The following is a 17,010-nucleotide window of genomic DNA, read 5'->3' as shown; positions in this document are numbered from 1 at the left end:
GTTTACTAAGAGGGAGATGGTCATTTGAGGCTGTAGTAGTAGAGAAGGATGTATTTCCACCCCTCTCAGTTGTGAGATAAGATAAGGCTGTCAGTGGAAGGCTCAGCAGTGCTTCTGCACCCATCTCCAACCTTCCTGCCTGCCCCTGGCCGTGGGTAGGGCCTGGGTGAATGGGCCTGGCCGGCAGAGGGGCAGTGGGTCCAGAAATCAGGGCGAATGAAGAGGGGCAGCTGAATCAGGAGTCAGGCGGTGTGATCTTTGCTTCTGGGGGCCAGGGGCTGGTACTTGCTTCAACTGAAAGCGTGTTTCCTTCAGGCCTGTGTCAAGACTGAATCCAAGTTGGGGAAGAAAATCTGGGAACAGCACACCCACCTTTGGGGTTGCTGAAGCAGCCACTTGGCTGATGCTTCACCCAGATTGGAAGGAAACCTCCTATGCAGTTAGATGCATAAAACTCGCCTTTAGTTGGTGATTTCTCTTCATAATGGCTGTTTTGTGTGTGAGCATAGCTTGTGTGTGTTGGGGGTTGGGGGTTTTGAGTAATATTGTGTAAAGGGTATTGTTGGTTATGCTCATTGGGGCTTTATCTGCCTTCGCCTGAAGGGACCAGTGTTTTACCGAGCAGTCTCTGCTTTTGCTTCTATAAGCAAATGCTTACATGACCAGAATGAGGGAGTGAGTGTGCGTGTGTGTGTCGTCCTGAAAGAAATGAATTAACCGGACTGTTTGGAACATTTTTGATGGTAGCTGATACATAAATTAAATGACTTTAAGAGAGTGAGGAAAATACCATCTGGAAAAACCTAAACGAGTGCCATGAAACTCATGTTGAAGGATTTGGGCCTGCTCTTTTTCAGAGTCGGCACAAAATTGCTTGCAAGGGTGAACGTCCCCCGTAGCTAGCTAGCAATGTGTAAGGAAAAATGTAGGTACGTGGGAAGCAGTGGCTTCACACCTTGAAGCTGAGACAGGTGCAGGACAGAACCGGTATGGAGAGAAAGGCTAAATTAAAAAAGTTGTTGTCAAACTTGTCTGTGGAGCAGACACATGCTTTTTGAAATAAACCAGTTAAATAAAATCTGTGAATAAGTGTATGGGGTTGGCAAAATTCCCCTATACTGTTTTCCACAGTTGTCTCACGTATTGTCATCGACATCTGTTGTGTGACTTTAAAAGGGCCACCATTGTTCAGGGCCTCCTCATGGCTTTTTGTCATAAGTCTTGGCTGGGGCACCTCCCTTCTTGTAAGTTTTGGATGGAAAAAGTTGAAATTGAAAGCTTACAGCTGCTGTAGCCATTTCATCTATCAGTTGTGTTCTTGGATTGTATCTTCGAGTTGACAGTATGTCCAGAGTCTTCCTACTTCTCACCAACTCGTCTTTGGTCCAGGCCACCACCAGCCTCGCCTGGGTTATTGCAGTAGTCTCTTAACTGGTCTCCTGCCTTCCACCCTAACCATTTTTTAATGGATTTTTAATGCAGCAGCCACAATGTTCCTGTTAAAATTGGTTCTCAATCAGGGAGCAATTTTGCCCCCGAGGGGTCATTTGGCAATGTCTGGAGACATTTTTGGTTGTCACAACCGAAGGGCGTTGCTCCTGGCCTTTGCTAAACATTCTGTAATGCACAGGACAGCCCCCACAGCAAAGAATTATCTGGCCCCAAATTGTCACTGCTGAGGTTGAGAAACCCTGGGTTAAAACGTGTCACATCATGTCCTTCTCTACTGAAAACCCTCCAGTGGCTCCTAGTTTCAGTAAAACTCAAGATCCTTCAGATGGCACAAGGCAGCCTCTCTGGTCAAGCTCTCTGTCAGCTCTGATTTTCTCTCTTGCTGCCACTCTCCTAGCTCCCTCTGCTCCAGCCAGGTTGATCTCCTTGCTGTTCCTGGAACACTCCAGAACCCTCCACCTCAGGGCCTTTGTATGTTGTACTTGCTGGTCCCTCTGCCTGGATGGTCCTTTGCCCAGAGAGCCACAGTGCTCACTCCCCCTCCAACTTCAGGTCTTCCTTAAATGTGACTTCCATCAAGCCCACCCTGACCATGCTATTTACAATTGTTGTCCCTTCAAACTCTCATCTTCCTTGCCCTGCTCTGTCTTTTCTGTAGTGCTTAGATTATATAACCTACTCTATAATTTTCTAATATGTTAGGTTTATTATATCTTTCTCCACACAAGACTGCAAGCTCCAAGGGAGCAAGGATTTCTGCCTGGTCCTTGTTTATTGTGTCCTCAGAGCCTAGGACAGTTTCTCAACCTCGTGCTCTTGACTTTTTGGGCTGGATAATTCTTTGCTGTGGGCACTGACCTGGGCATTGCAGGATGTTTAGCAGCATCCCTGGCCTTTACCTACTAGAGGCCAGCAGCCCCCTTTCCCCAGTTGTGCAACCAGAAATGTCTCCAGACATGTTCAAATGTCCATGGGGGGCAGAATCACCCCTGTTTCAGAGTGACTGACCTAGAACAATGCCTGGCACAATAGTGATTTGTTATGTAAATATGTGTTGCTTTCTCCCTTCATACCCCCCTCAGCTTGAGGTTTTTGGTTTTGGTTTTTGCATTCAACATTGCCTTTCTTTAAAAATAGGTATCCGCCAGGGTCTTGCCAAAGAGGAGTTGTATATTCTTCCTTTGGGCTAAGCTCACATCTGCAAGTGTTTCATGAGGAAAGACATATTTTATTCCTAACCCAGATTCCCTTGCCTTTAGGAATGTGAAGCTGCTCAATTTAGATTATGCGAGCCCCTTTTGGTTATATTGACTGGCACAACTGTGTTGTAGGAAGACACACACTACCAGAAAAGGTTCTGTGAAGCATTGTTTGCAGATTGATTCTCCCAATAACGTTTTTGAAACCTTGGTGTGTTTTCCTGGGAGTGAGCTCTGAATGGTGGGTGCAGGGGAAAAGTGCCAAATATCAAGGGTGAACCCAGAGTTCACACGTCGGCACAGTCACGTCAGGGAAACAGATGTGGAGCTGTTGAATGAGCTCCCAGCAGTGAAGGAACTCTCTCTAGGTCTTTGGGACCGGAAAAAAACCATTTTAAAACATGGCAGCATCGTTTAGAGCCCTCGTCCTTTTGTTTAGTTTACTCTGTGCTAAATTCTGTGGCTTTGTAGTTGCTGGTGCCCTTTTCCTGGACAGACTTCAAAATTGGCTTAATCTAATTCCAGTTTCTTCTCTGCTCGAATTTTTAGTAATGTTTTACATGACTGTTATTTAACTTCCTGCAAATTAGAAATGGGAACGAAAATGAGTATTAGGTTTGTAATGGCAGGACAGGATACAGCAGTGGTTCCCAAAAGCTGATTCATAGAGAGATGTGTGAAGTTTTCACAGGTTTGTGGTGAACTGAGAAAGACAAAGATTGTCATGTCACATGCACACTCTCACGCACACTCACACACACGTATTTCGGTATAAAGCCACTGCCATTTCTTGGATTTATGCTGAGATTTTCCCTCCTGTATTCCTATTAAAAATACCATTTGTTTTATGAAATGATAATCCATTCTTGGCAAATCAAAACTCTCAATCTTTTATTGGTTTCTGCAAGTTTTCTTGATTTTTCTGTCTGTTCACTCTGCAGGGAACCACTAGTGTGGAGATGAAGAGCATTGTTCTGGCATCACTGTCTGTCCCTAACTAGCTGGGTGACCTTGGGCAGGCTGAGTGACCTCCAACTTCAGTTTCCTCTTCTGGCAAATGGGGGCCCACCTCCTACAGGTCTTAAGAACATTGACTGTGACAGTGACTTTGGAAAAGTATTAGCGTGGTGCTTGCAATATAATACGTGCTCAGTAAAAGTTAGCAGCTGTTGTTCTTGTTATTTTCTTTCTTAGCCTTTATTAGCCTGATGAGTTCAGACATTCTGGAAGGTGTTTGCATTTGGTTGACTCTGGCTTTCTTCTCTAAGGCTAGTGTTGTTATGCAATAAAATCACCCCAATTTTAGTAAATTCTTTTTTCTTTCCTCCTAATGAAGTGTTCAGATAAATTTCTTGATTTTATATTTTTGATCCAACCCATAACAGTTTCTTTATGCTTGGTGAAAAAAACCAGTTGTGGCATCAGCGTATACATAAAAATTCATTTTCAACTTGTACCTATCAAATCCTAGTATGTGCAAATTGATACCAGTAATGACAATTACCATTTATGGAGCATGGACCAGCCCCAGTTCTGAGTGTTTTCATATTTGTTAACTTAATCTTGAAAAACCTGCATGAGGTAATGATCATAAACAAAAATAGTAAGGAACCTTGGGTATTAGGGTATTTTTATCATTCTCATTTTACAGAGAAGGAAACTGAGGCAGAGTGAGCAGATGGGCCTGGATTTAAATGGAGGCCGTCTGGCTCTAGCCCCAGGCTCTTATTCACTAGTCTGTACCACCGTGTAGAAGGCACTGTGAATGGCTGGGAAATGCCAAGGTGCGTTGTGCTGTTCCTTCTTCGAAACGCACCTCAGTGGGTGAGTGAAAGGGAACACGTGGATCCAGCGAAACATACCAGACAGAGTGTGCTCCCCGTGGGGAGGTGGACATCAGCAAGGGGAATATAATAGAGGAAGGGAATTTGGGGGGCAGTTTTGTGAACAAATAGGGGTATTTGAGTTTGGCCTTGAAGTTCAAGCAATACTCAAACGTATTTCTCTACAACATTAAATAAAACGTTAGGTGACTTGGAGGTCATAATCTTAAAATAGACTTTTAGGGTTTTTGGTTGCCCTTTAAACTTCTAACCAGAGTCCCAGCTCTTCCTTGTGGTGTGCGGGCACCTGGTAGTGGCAAAGAGACTGAATGCACGTGACAGGTTCAGAGGGAGCCGTGCTTATGTGCTGTGCATAAGTGTGTGGCTTTGCCACTTAACCACTATGTCTGTGTTCAAGACACTTGGCCCCTAGGAGCCTCAGTTTCTTTATCTGTAAAATGGGATCAGTAGAACTGTCCTCTTAGGATTGGTAGAAGTGTTAAAACAGATAAAGTGTGTAAAAATGCTTTGCAGAGTGCCTAGCACGTGTTAGTAAGTAATACCGATTCTTTCTTTTCCGTTTTACCATGATTGCAGTTTTTTCCCTTCTCATAACAATAACTAAAGCCTGTATAGAATTATGTTTCTGAAGCCAAATAGACAAGATCGAGGTGCCTTAACCTGGCAGATGTTCAAATCTTATTATGCAAATTAGTGGTGTGGTATGATTAGATGGAAAACTTGATTAAAGTGGGATTCTAAGTGTTGGTTTTGTGTGTTATTGGAGATTTCCTTTTCCTGAGTACTGCTATTTATAGAATTTATTTAAGTGTATGTATGTGTATGTTTTTAATTCCCTTTGAGTTCTGCCGTGCAGTTTGCACAGGCTGATGTTTATATCTGCTCCAGTTGTGCAAGAAGTGGAAAATATCCTTTTTTTAGAACAGGTCACATGTGCTTACTGTCAGGAATAGGACCTCAGTGTAAAAAAATGTATCTTGGGACAAATCAAAGTTACTAAATTTCTCCCTCCAACTGCTTTGTTTCAGAACTGGCAGTATTAGGATAAATAATAGGAAAAAAAAATCCCTGGCTAAATTTTTTTTGTCATTTTTGAAGGACAGTAAGCAAGAGTTTCATTTGTTTTTGTGTGTGTGTTTGTGCGTGTGTTTTTAAGTATAAAATGTACTTTGCTGTTAGGTTTGTCTCATCGAAGTAAATTATAAAAATATGTTTGACTCAACTCCAAATATGCATTATTTGGAGACAGTAATCAAGAAGACGGGTCAGAGATATTACATGCAGTTGCCACAGGCTTTTGATATGGTAAAGACAAGTTTGCAGTTTGTAAGAAGGTTTTTGTGAGTCTAGTGAGCATTGTGTACTCTACAGGGCGAGGAATCGCACAAAGTCTTGAAGTCTGCCTCTTTATTGAGGCAGATGAAGACTGAGGGCAAGAAGACCCTCAAGCAAGTCTAGGATCTCTGCTGAAATTCCCACACCCTCTTTCTGTTCCTAAGGATTTGGAGAGGAAGACTAGGCTCTTCATTTCTCTAGGTTGGTTCTTAAACATGGCTTCCTTAATTCTTTGCTCCATCTTTCCCCACTGTGGCTTTCATGCATGCCATGAAGAATAAAGAAGTACACCTGTGGAGTGTTCAAGGAGACGTCTGTCCTGAGATTCAGAATGATGAAGCTCTTCTCTTCAACATCCTACATTTCTGGAGGCTTCTCAAAGTGCTGAACACTGTGCTGGGTGGGTTCCAGATGGTAACTCATTGGCTGTTTTCCTTCTGTGCTGGAAGCTGAACCAGGGCGGGTGGGAAGGGATTCGGTGCTTTGGTGGAGTGATGGGGTGATGGTGAGAGGAAGACCCACAGGGAAGTCAGTGTTACCTCAAAATCACGAGGACCCTATTGTCCTCCCCAAGGTGCATCTAAAACGTCCCTGAATCACTTTAAGCAGAGGCAGTATTACTTTGGGATCAGAAGGACCTGGATTTATTCATTTTTCTTCATTTCCTTCCCTTTTTCTTTTCTCTACCCCATTACAACAGTTGTTTATTAAGCTCCTATAGTGTGTCAGGCTCTGTGCTGGCCACAGGGAGTCAGATGTAGAACCAGACAGGCAAGGTTCTTGCTAGCATGGTGCTTCCATCTTGGAGATGGGGATGCAGTGAAATGAACAAGATCATTTTTGGTGCTATGAAAACTAAATAGGGTGTTATTGATAGAATGTGACTGGGAAAGAAGAGGGCTTTATTAGATTGGGTCATCAGGAGTGACCTCAGGCAGGAGATGATTTTGAGGCAAGACCTGAATGTCTGAAATAAATGTGCAAATCTTGGTGCTTCCCCTCACTAGCTGTGTGACTTTGGACAAGCTACCCGATCTCTCTGAACTTGAGTTCCATCTTCTGTAACATGGGGCAATGGCTACCTTGCAAGACTGCTGTGAAGATAGAAGGTAATGCAGGCAAAGCAGCTAACATTAGGCTTGACCTTATAGGTGCCCGGAAGACGCATAGGATTGGTTTAAGGTGGTAAAGGAATAGTGGAGAAAAATACAGACATTAATCTTCCCTGGAAGTGTTTATTACTTGGTCTTAAGTGTTTTCCTAATGTTGAGTGAGTCAGAGAATTATGCTTATCTTTATGAACCTAACCCTGGACTAGATGTGGAGATGGGTGTTGTTACTTTTATTACCCTTTCTTCCCTCTAGGATCATCTTACTTGAGTTGTTCCCTTGCTCTTCTCCCTGCTGTTGCACTGAGGTCATTCATTTCCGACCATCCTTCCCTTATGCTTAGCCTAGGAGTGGTTTTTGGCTGGATTTTGAATTACTTTTTGGTGTAAAGGAGAGGTCCAAGTAAGCTAGGATTCAAACCTCTAGCCTAAGATTGATTTAACAAAATATACACACACCACAAATAACCCAGCAGAACTCCTGACTCCCAGTCCTGTGTTTCAGCCCCTAGATCACACTTCCTGTCTACACTGATGTGAAAATGTCAGTGTTGATGCAGAAATGAAAAAGAAGAAGCCTCTCCTCCCACACACCACCCTGAGCTTTCATCAATGCTGACATATGCAGGCGATGGCTTGTTTTTAATTCAACTACTTAAAAAAAGCAACTTCAAAGCATTTGAATTTCAGTAGCTGTGTTCTTTGATTCAAGTACCCATGGAGTGGAACTTTCAAAAGGAAAAATCCTAGTCCTGTGAGAGAAAACATTTTAAATCCAAATGTAGGGAGTTATAGGTCTATGGAGTATACTGGTAGAATCCTGTTCTTCTAGAAGAAAATTGTGGGTTATTGAGCAATTTCAGGAAGGCATCTGTGGCCTTCACCCTCCCCACCCCTGCCCCTTCCCCAAAGTGGGATAACCTGCTGAATCATTCACACACAGTCATCTGTTTTCCTGTGTGATCAAGGGCAACGCGGGAAAAGTGCTTGTCCCCGCTGTTGGGAGTCTGTATACCTTGTATTTGTGGAGCAGGTGTTCCTTCTGGGAATCTTAACTTGCTTCAGTGGGAAGAAGATTTGACACAAAGAAGATTCATTTAGTCTCATGGCGGAGGTTATATATGAAATTATGAAATGACAGATAGATAAGAATGCTATATTTACTTTGGTGCCTTTATTGTAAAATGTTCCCAAATACTAACTGGTTCTAAGAAGGATGTTTTTCAGCATACACATTTTATTTTATTTTTATATATATATATATATATTTTTTAAGATTTTATTTTTTCCTTTTTTTCCCCAAAGTCCCCAGTACATAGTTGTTTATTCTTAGTTGTGGGTCCTTCTAGTTGTGGCATGTGGGACGCCGCCTCAGCGTGGCCTGATGAGCAGTACCATGTCTGCGCCCAGGATTCGAACCAACGAAACACTGGGCCGCCTGCAGCGGAGCGCGCAAACTTAACCACTCGGCCACGGGGCCGGCCCACATTTTATTTTTATAACTGGAGATTTGAAACTTGAAAGGAAAAGCACATAGAAATCCTAAAGATGATTTTCCTGTTTAACTTGGAACCTAGTGCGAGATCCTGGTAGAGTCTATCAGAGGACCTCAATGAGATGTGGCCATGCTGTTCCTCTTGTATGCATCTGTCCCAAGCAGCTGGAGATAGTACTCTAAAATTCGGTCCATGAACAGGCATACAGATATTGTAACAAATCCCTTCTACATCCATTTTTGCTTTATTTTTATTTCAAGTTTTTCAGCAAAATATGGAAAGGTATTATTTCAGGGTCAGCTTTGCTCTGTTGTATTACTGAGCCTGCATAACCACACCATCTAAATTTAGAACATTGGCACCTCAGCCAATAGAACCCTTTGCAATGAATTTATAATGCTTCTGGCAGAGAATGGCTGTGAATAAACATAAAATAGTATTGGCCAGTTAGGGTCATTTACTTTCAGGGGAAGAAGAAGATACCAATTATTCATTCTTGAAAATTCTATTTATTTATTTTTAAAAGAAGAGTTTACAGTAGCTTATGTAAAACAGTCCCTAAAAATATATGCAACTGGCATGATTCCTGGTGACATTCCAAATAAAAGTTTCCCCAGTTGCTGCAAGGAAGTATGCTTGGAGAGTGACTTGTGAGAGATTGGCCACTGCCTGTGGTATATTGGACAATTGGTGTGTAGACTTTTTGGAACCACACATTACTTCATCTTAGTATGGTCATTTATCTACTGGTCTTAGGTAGATAAACACTGCTAATGTTTTATCTAGATAAATACTAGATGAGTAAATGCTAAATGATGGGATCTTGGAATGCAATGCTTTAAATCTTTGCTGATTCAGAAATGAACAAGAGTTTGATGGCCCTTGCTTGGTCATAGTATCACAGTCACTAAAATGTGTGATTTAACCGTGGAGGCTGAATGGCAGGGACAATTAATTGGGGTTTGTTTTTGGAGTCAGTGATACTGCATGTCACTCTGCTGGCCTAGTGTACCCGCCTTTCTCACTCTTGGGTTCATATATCTGATATCTTCCTAATCAGTTCTCACTGGCAGCCAGCTTCCCTTTCCTTACATATTTACTCTGGTGGACACTCTTATTTTGCTGTTCCTCGTCTCTTTTCCAAATTCTTGTAACAACCCCTTCCCACACGCTCAGCCCACATGCTTCAGTTTCATGGCTCCAGGAGTGGAGAATTTGACATAGGCCCGGCCTTATTTCTTCAACACAGAGATTGCTTTCAGGGAGGTGCATGTTCATTAGTGAAAATGAATCCTAGGATTTTGCTTGGGTGCTAACAGAAAGAGATTCTCTCTTTGTTTCCATTGATCTTGAACTTGGGGGGATATTGAGCTTTAGAATAAAGCCAACCCTTGGAGGCAGAGAAAAACCATCCTTATATTAGGTTAATGTTAGTTGCTATAACAAAGTGGCATTCAATAGTCATAGACGTCATAGTTCCCGTTGGCAGGGAACTTTCCTCCATATAGCAAATCAAGAACCTAGGCTGTTTCCCTCTTCTGATTCTGCCGTTGCCTAGGACCCTGGAGTCCTTTGTGTCCAGTAGTGGAAAGGCAAAGAGAGGGGAAGGCATAACTAAGGTCCAAAAGTGACAGTCATCACTTTTGCTCAAATTTTCTTGGCAAGGATCAGTCTCGTGTCTGTATCTGGATGCAGGGGTGGGAGCTAGGAAATAGAGACTCCAGCTGGACAGTGACGCCTCTGTCCTGGAAAAGAGAATACGTTTTTGGTGGCTAGCTAGCCATCATTGCCATGGTCTTAGTAGTAGTGTTTTCACCTGTGGATCAAGTCATGCCTATCCCTGGTAGGCCTGGTTAGACCTATCCTTGAACTTTTCTGTTATTTAACCAATACATTTCTTTTCTGAGTAAACATGCTCAATTGGGATTTCCTGCCACCTGAATGAGGACTGCCTGAATTTATACATTGTCTGAATCCGGCCTCTATGCAATGCTTCTTATCCCAAGTTCATTGAGCAAAATCACCACCTGCCTTCCCAATGACAACACATCCGCCACCACCTTAGTTCAGTGGCTTTCAAAATGTGGCCCCCAGACCAGCAGCTTCAGTGTCACTTAGAAACTTGTTAGAAAGGCACATTCTCAGACCCTACCCCAGACCTGCTGAATCAGAAACTGTAGTGACGGATCCTCGTAGTCTGTGTTTTAACAAGCCCCTCAGGGGACCCTGATGCACACTCGAGTTTGAGCACCACCGCCCTAATGCTTTTACCGTAAATCCTGTATCTCTGTATTGAATTGTTCCTGTATTGCTGAACGAAAAACTCCTTGGATTAGAATATGTTTAGCAAAAAATGGAGTGCTGCTTTTTATGTTCAGGCCAGAGATGATCATTGATAATAATCACTCACTGATTAAAAAAAAAGAGTGTATCCCTTCTAGAAAGTTAGCTATCAGATCTATGTTAGTGAAACCAGGTAGGATTCTTGGTTGTCTAAATGTGATCTCTGAGTGACTTGGAGTTAACCTAGCTTTCCTACCTTAAGGAGCCCTGGCCCAAATCACAAAAGAGGGTTGTAATCTAGACTCAGAAAGTGTGAAACTTGAAGCATACTGCAGTCACTTGACTGAAAGATTTGGTTGAGAAACAGGGTGAGGGTGGTTTTGAGCGTGCCCACATGACCAAATTGTTTTTCACAAAACTTCTACTGCATAAAATTTGAAATACGACTGTCAGCCTGTTTTTCCGTCTTAATGAATTCCAGACAGTTTGTAGAGTGTGGGAGCTTCCAAAACAGAGGGGCGGAATGACTACGACCAGCCAGCATGTGTTTTGTCACATGGAAGGGTGTCCTGACATAACAGAGTTGTTCCCCTCTTCTGAATCTGCCCAGGCCGTTCACTTCTCTGAGGGAGAGGAATAGACTGCGAGAGGGAAGGGCAGGGCCAATGTCGTGTCAGACAAATAGAGCCTATGGAAAAGTTCTGGACGACTTCTCTACCGGGAAATTCAACCTACCCCTGTGTTTAATCCATTTAGACCCAAGCATTTGGATTGTTTTTTGCTTCCTGCTGACCTTCTCCGGAGGAAAAGGCCCTGATCTGCTCTTGTTGTAATCTGGTGAAGATCTAACCAGTCTAATAAGTCTAAAGTTCTGGGTTTAACCTTCAGTGTAAGAAGGATTTTTAACTTAAATTCCCATTTGACCACCTGCTAGCTTTTTTATCTTTGCACAAGTTGTTCTTGAGACCTCAGTTTCAACAGAGGGCTAAGTGGGGCTAGTGGACAATAATATGATCTAAGTTATAGGACAATTGTGTGGATTAAAAGAAATATGTGGGTAAAGTGCTCAGCCCAAAGCCTGGCTCTTAGTCAGTACTCAATAGCTGGTTCCTTCATTCTGGTTCCCTCTGTATCTACAACATCAACGAGATTTTTGACTTGAAGTAAACTTTTAGTTTTAGACGCTTTAACGCAGAGAAAACAACCCAAAGGCAATCCGTAGGAAAAGAAGAGGGTCCATTGAAGAGAAAGAGGGGGCCTAAGTAATCCCTAAGTTGGATAATCAGCATAGGATCTTAGGGAGTTGATGCAGGTCAAATAGTGGTGAACTGTGGGATGCCTGACACGGAGGTATTTAAAGACGGCACGTGCTATTTACAGGTAAGGCGTTACTTTTGTTGCCAAAACAATCTTTGTCTTTATCAGCATGTTTCCTTTAATCATAATTACAGATGATAGCTAGGTGGAGGGATAAATAATAAGATGCACTAATTGGCATTTCACAACACTGTGCAGTGTAGCAGCTGAGCTCCATTTCTGTATCCATACACACAGCTATCCTTCCTAACTGTCGTGTTTCGACTTTGCCCATAGCGAGTTCCTGCTTTATCTTTTCCCATTTAACATGATAGCCTCTGTATAGTTATCTTTATCCAATATAAACCATAATGCCCTGTATTCTTGAACCTCAAAATCTTTATATCTTTCACTCTTCTAGGATTTTTCCCTTCTAATAGCACTGTATAGCTATTTTAGAGACTAGAACCTAAGTTTTAAATGTTTTTCTTCACACCAATACAATAACTTGCTTGTCTTTTTTCCAGCTTAATTGAGGTATAATTGACAAATAAGAATTGTGTGTATTTAAGGTGTACACTTGATGTTTTGGTGTGAAATACATTGTGAACTGATCAGCACAATCACAGCTTGTTTTTCTTGCTCCTCACAAAGTTTCTCCCCCAAACCTGTGGCTTCACTGGTCACTAGAAGGCAGAAAGGGGGATTCACCTGAGTAGTAACCATCTCTCTCAGGAGAGAAGTTCCCATTATACTGCACACATAAGTGGGTGCCTTTATCAGTTACAGCTTAGGTGTGTTACCTAGATAAGGAGGCTGCCTGCCTCATCCGATTACTGCGAAGATTCAGTGAGGTAATGAGAGAACTACCTGTGGTAGGGGTGCGTAGATGCTGGCTGCTGCTGCTGTGCCCTGATTTCTGCTATGCCTGCTGCAAAACTGGCATTACTGCCCCTCTTGGCCTGCTGCTGCGTCCATGTGCCAATACCGGGGTCATTGCTATTAGAGTTTAGGGGGTTACATAAGAATTGAAGAAGTAGTTAAACTGTGCAGGTGCTATTGACTTTCCCATTGCTTTGTCGCTTAAGTAAACAGCAGTTTGATTCTCCATAGTTTAAAAAACCCCAACCATATAGTCAGTTCTCAAATGCTTCGAATATACGCAGCAAGTTTGCAAACCTGTACGTATTAGTACTCAGTTGTAGCCTGGAGGTCTGCTAGACCACTTCCCCCAACTCTCAGCTATTGTGTGTAGAGGAATGGGAACTCATTTGATTACCAGTTAATAGGAGACATCTTCCATCAGAATCCATACGTACATTCATACACACTTGTATAGGATTCTCAAGGTGGTGCTTTTCAGAGTGTTTGCAGCCTTTCTCTGGTATTGTCATGACTAATCGAAACGAGGCTCTTGGTTAAATAGTTCTGGCTGAGTTTTATAAAGAAACAGGGAAAATGAAACTATTCTTCTTTCCGTGGGATTAAAACAAACAAACAAACAAATAGACACACACGGAAGCAAAAGACATGAAGAGTTTGGTTCCTTAGGGTGCGAGCCACTATACTTAGAGAAGTAATGAGCCCAGGAGAGAATGAAGGCTGAGAAGGAAGGTCACAAATGGACCAGTTTGATGGGCTTCTGAGCTCTGCACTTTACTGAGAGAGCAGCATGAATCAGCTGTGTAGGCTAGAGTTGAGAGTTAGGACACCCATCACGAGGGGGAAGAGCCATCCATCGGAGATAGAAAAGGCAGTTTTGGAAGTTTCCAGAGTAGATTCATTTCTTGGGCATCTAAATAGTTGGCAGACGTTAACAGATCTGACTTTTATTTTCTCAGAATCATGGTTTGGGAATTATTTGCAAGATCCTTGGGCAAAGTTTCCTTGCCCTGTGAGGTAAAACAATATTCGGTGAATATTTCTTGAGCCTCCTGTGGAGTCAGAAGGTTATGGTGGGCAGTAAGGGTCAGCCCTAAACCACCGTGGCATTTGGCAAGTGAGTGGCTTCCCAGGGGCCGAGGGGTGATGTGGAACCCAGATCAGATCATCAAGGGCCAGAGATGTTCTTTCTGGGGGAGGAAAAGAGCATTCTTGGTGGTCACATCAGTTACCCTGCGAAAGAAATATATTTCATTTTATTTTTTTTTCTATTGAAGTATAGTTGACCTACAATATTGTATTATTTCAGGTGTACAACATAGTGATTTGGCATTTATTTATATAACAAAGTGATCACCCTAAGACTAGTAACTATCTGTCATCATGCAAAGTTATTACAGTATTGTTGACTACATTCCCTATGCGGTACATTGCATCCCAATGGCTTATTTATTTTATGACTCAAGAAACATATTTTGGACTGATATTCACTGAAGACAGCCTTCAGCTGTCACTATGTTTGAAGCCCTTATTTAAAAAATAATTTACATTTTAAGAAATCAAGCATCTTCTGCCTATAAATAGGCCCATAGGTAATACTTGTTTTTTTGTCTGTCAGTCTCCACTTGCAAGAGGCCCCGTGGGAACAGGGAGTTTGTTAGTTCAATGGGCATCTCCAAGATCCAGGATAGCTCATGTCCAATAAATGTTGAGTATAGAATGACCAAAATGGATGAAGTGTTTCTTGTGTGCTAGAAGGGATCAGTAACTTAGTTTAACAGAGTTCAGGCTCTTTCAGGAAAATGTGTAAGAAATTATCTTGACTCTTTCTCTTATTAGCTATGGGCCCTTGTTGAGTTTTTCTGAGTCTCAGTTTTCTCACCTAAAATATGGGGGTAATAGTATTTCCTTCTTGGAATACCTGTGAAGATTATAGAAGATAATGTTTAAAATGCCTTGTGTATGTAAATGCTCAAAACATTGAGTTAGTAGGGGCGATGATTGTTGTTACTACTATTGGTGCTAAGAGATGAAACAAAGTACAGTCAATTCTCCTTCTTTGTGGTAGGGATGTTGTAAAGTCACCATAAACATTTAATTAATGCATACTGATCCCTTGCTCCTAGGGAAATCCAGGGTTAGGTTTCTGCGACACTCTAGTTCATTACATTTTGTCAACTGATCAATACATTACCTTGTTTTATGTGTATTTCTTTTAAAGATTCTTTATTTAATGTATATTATTGATTCATTAACATTGAACTCATTGCCATCAGCGTTGTAAGTCATCCCTGAATGAAGCTTATCTAAACCGTATTTTCTCCGTATGGCCCATCACAGCCTTCTTTCTCTTAGCAACATTAGACAGCACTTCGGCTCTAGGCTTGGGGCCGTCTTAAACAGTGAGGTCAACCAAGAAAAAACACCAAAATGCAAAAAGTGTGGCACTAAATAGACCTTGTAAAGGACACTTGTTTACAGCATGAAAACTGAAACAAGAAGGCTGAGAGTCACCTTGTTTGACCTCAGTTGGGAATGTATGCGTTGGGTGACTCAAATCTTTCGACTCTCTGTATATGTTTGCAAGTGACTGCAAAAACTCTGTGAATATTGATTTTGGGGTTACAAATAAATTTTAGCGAATAGGTGAGTTCGCAGGTAGAGAATCCACAAATAGTGAGAGTTGACTGTATTAAAAATTGTTTTCTTGCATCTGTCTTTCTCTAGCAATTCTTTCTCTGAGCTGAAAAACTTACTCACTGGGGAAAACGTTTTAAAACTCTGTCTGCTCCAATGTTGTTGAGGCTTATACTTGAAGCCACATTAATAAAGCTTTTCCAGGAACGTGATCTTCCCATTTTTCCCAGTTTATTTGCCAAAAAAATGGCCCATCACTTCCAGATCTTTAAGTTGAGTGAGACTTTGCTTTTTATATTTGTTACTCTTTATTTCGATGTAATTTCTATTGTGGAGTGTGAGAGTGGGGACCCGGGAAGAGAGCACAGAGAAATTACGGGGCCATTACTGAAGAACCCAGCAGATTCTGGCATACGCAGTTTTTGAAATAATCAGGCTCAGCTTACTCAGGGCATACAGGATAAAGGTGATGATTTTGACTTCTTAGTGTATTAAAAATTAGCATATTATAATTATTGGCATAGTTATTATTGTAAACATTAATCGAGTACTTGTTGGGAGTGCTTGGGATTCTTTTAGGAAGGAGCAAAGAAAAGAATTGTTTTCAGTAGACCCAGTAGTTTCAAGTTGCATAGCAGATGGATCACACAATTTAATAACAACCAAGAAACACCAACAGCAATAATAATAACAGAAGCACCTCACAGTTTTAAAGCCCTTACTACAGGCTGTGCCTTGTGTTAGTGCTTTCATTTCTTCTACATTTAGGAAACTGAAACTTACTGGGGTTCAAGTAATGAAAATTATGTTGTTCTGCCTTGCATCTGTAGCCTGCTTTTTGTATTTTTGTACTATATCTATGTGTATTATAAAAAGAGTAGCTCGTTTGGTTTGTATGTGTGTATACAAGTGTGTATACATGTGTGAGAATGTGTCTACCTGTCTGTCTTAATCCTGAGATAAGGAAGGGACCTATGTAATTTTTGTTTCAGATTTTTCCTGTGTTAGAAAAGTCAGGAAACTGAAACAGAAATGAAGAATTTAGATCTAGTCAAATTATACATATAGTAAGGCACCTACTGTGCTAAACATTTCAAATGCTTTATGCAATTTAATGCTAATATGAGGTAGGTAGGATCCCATTTTATAGATGAAGAAACCGAGGCTTGGCCATCTTAACTCACTTGCCTAAAGTCATTCAAATAAGGGTGGAACCAAGACTTAAACTAAGGACGGTCTGACTTCAAAGCCCACCCTCTTATCCACCGTGCTGTGGTGGTGACTTTGTATATTGGGGTATAAAGGGGGAGACGGGATAGGAAGTGATCAGGAGCGACAACTCATGTTGATTTTGGAATAGAAAGAGGACTAGGTTTCTGATGAAATAAAGACAAGAGACTCTGGGTGTGGTTGAACATCTAAATCCAAGATAAATAAATCTATCTATTAAAGGTGCTCACAGCATGCTTGGCTGTAT

At 41.7% G+C, this 17,010-nt stretch overlaps 1 protein-coding gene across 6 annotated transcripts in view; it reads left to right on the top strand.

Moving 5' to 3' along the window:
• MITF (melanocyte inducing transcription factor) overlaps positions 1–17,010 on the top strand; it is a 210,043-nt gene that overhangs the window by 1,834 nt on the left and 191,199 nt on the right. Inside the window, exon 2 of one of the 6 annotated variants that reach the window (XM_070236851.1) lies at positions 6,107–6,230. The exons of 4 other annotated variants lie outside the window; for them this stretch is intronic. The gene's annotated coding sequence lies outside the window, so the exon portion shown is untranslated. Of the gene's footprint in view, positions 1–6,106; positions 6,231–17,010 lie in introns of those variants that run through there. One more of the 6 variants, XM_070236848.1, reaches the window with a different exon arrangement.

Source organism: Equus caballus, chromosome 16 (genome assembly GCF_041296265.1).
Source record: "Equus caballus isolate H_3958 breed thoroughbred chromosome 16, TB-T2T, whole genome shotgun sequence".
In the NCBI taxonomy this organism is placed as follows: domain Eukaryota; kingdom Metazoa; phylum Chordata; class Mammalia; order Perissodactyla; family Equidae; genus Equus; species Equus caballus.
This window is presented reverse-complemented; position numbering and strand designations above follow the sequence as displayed.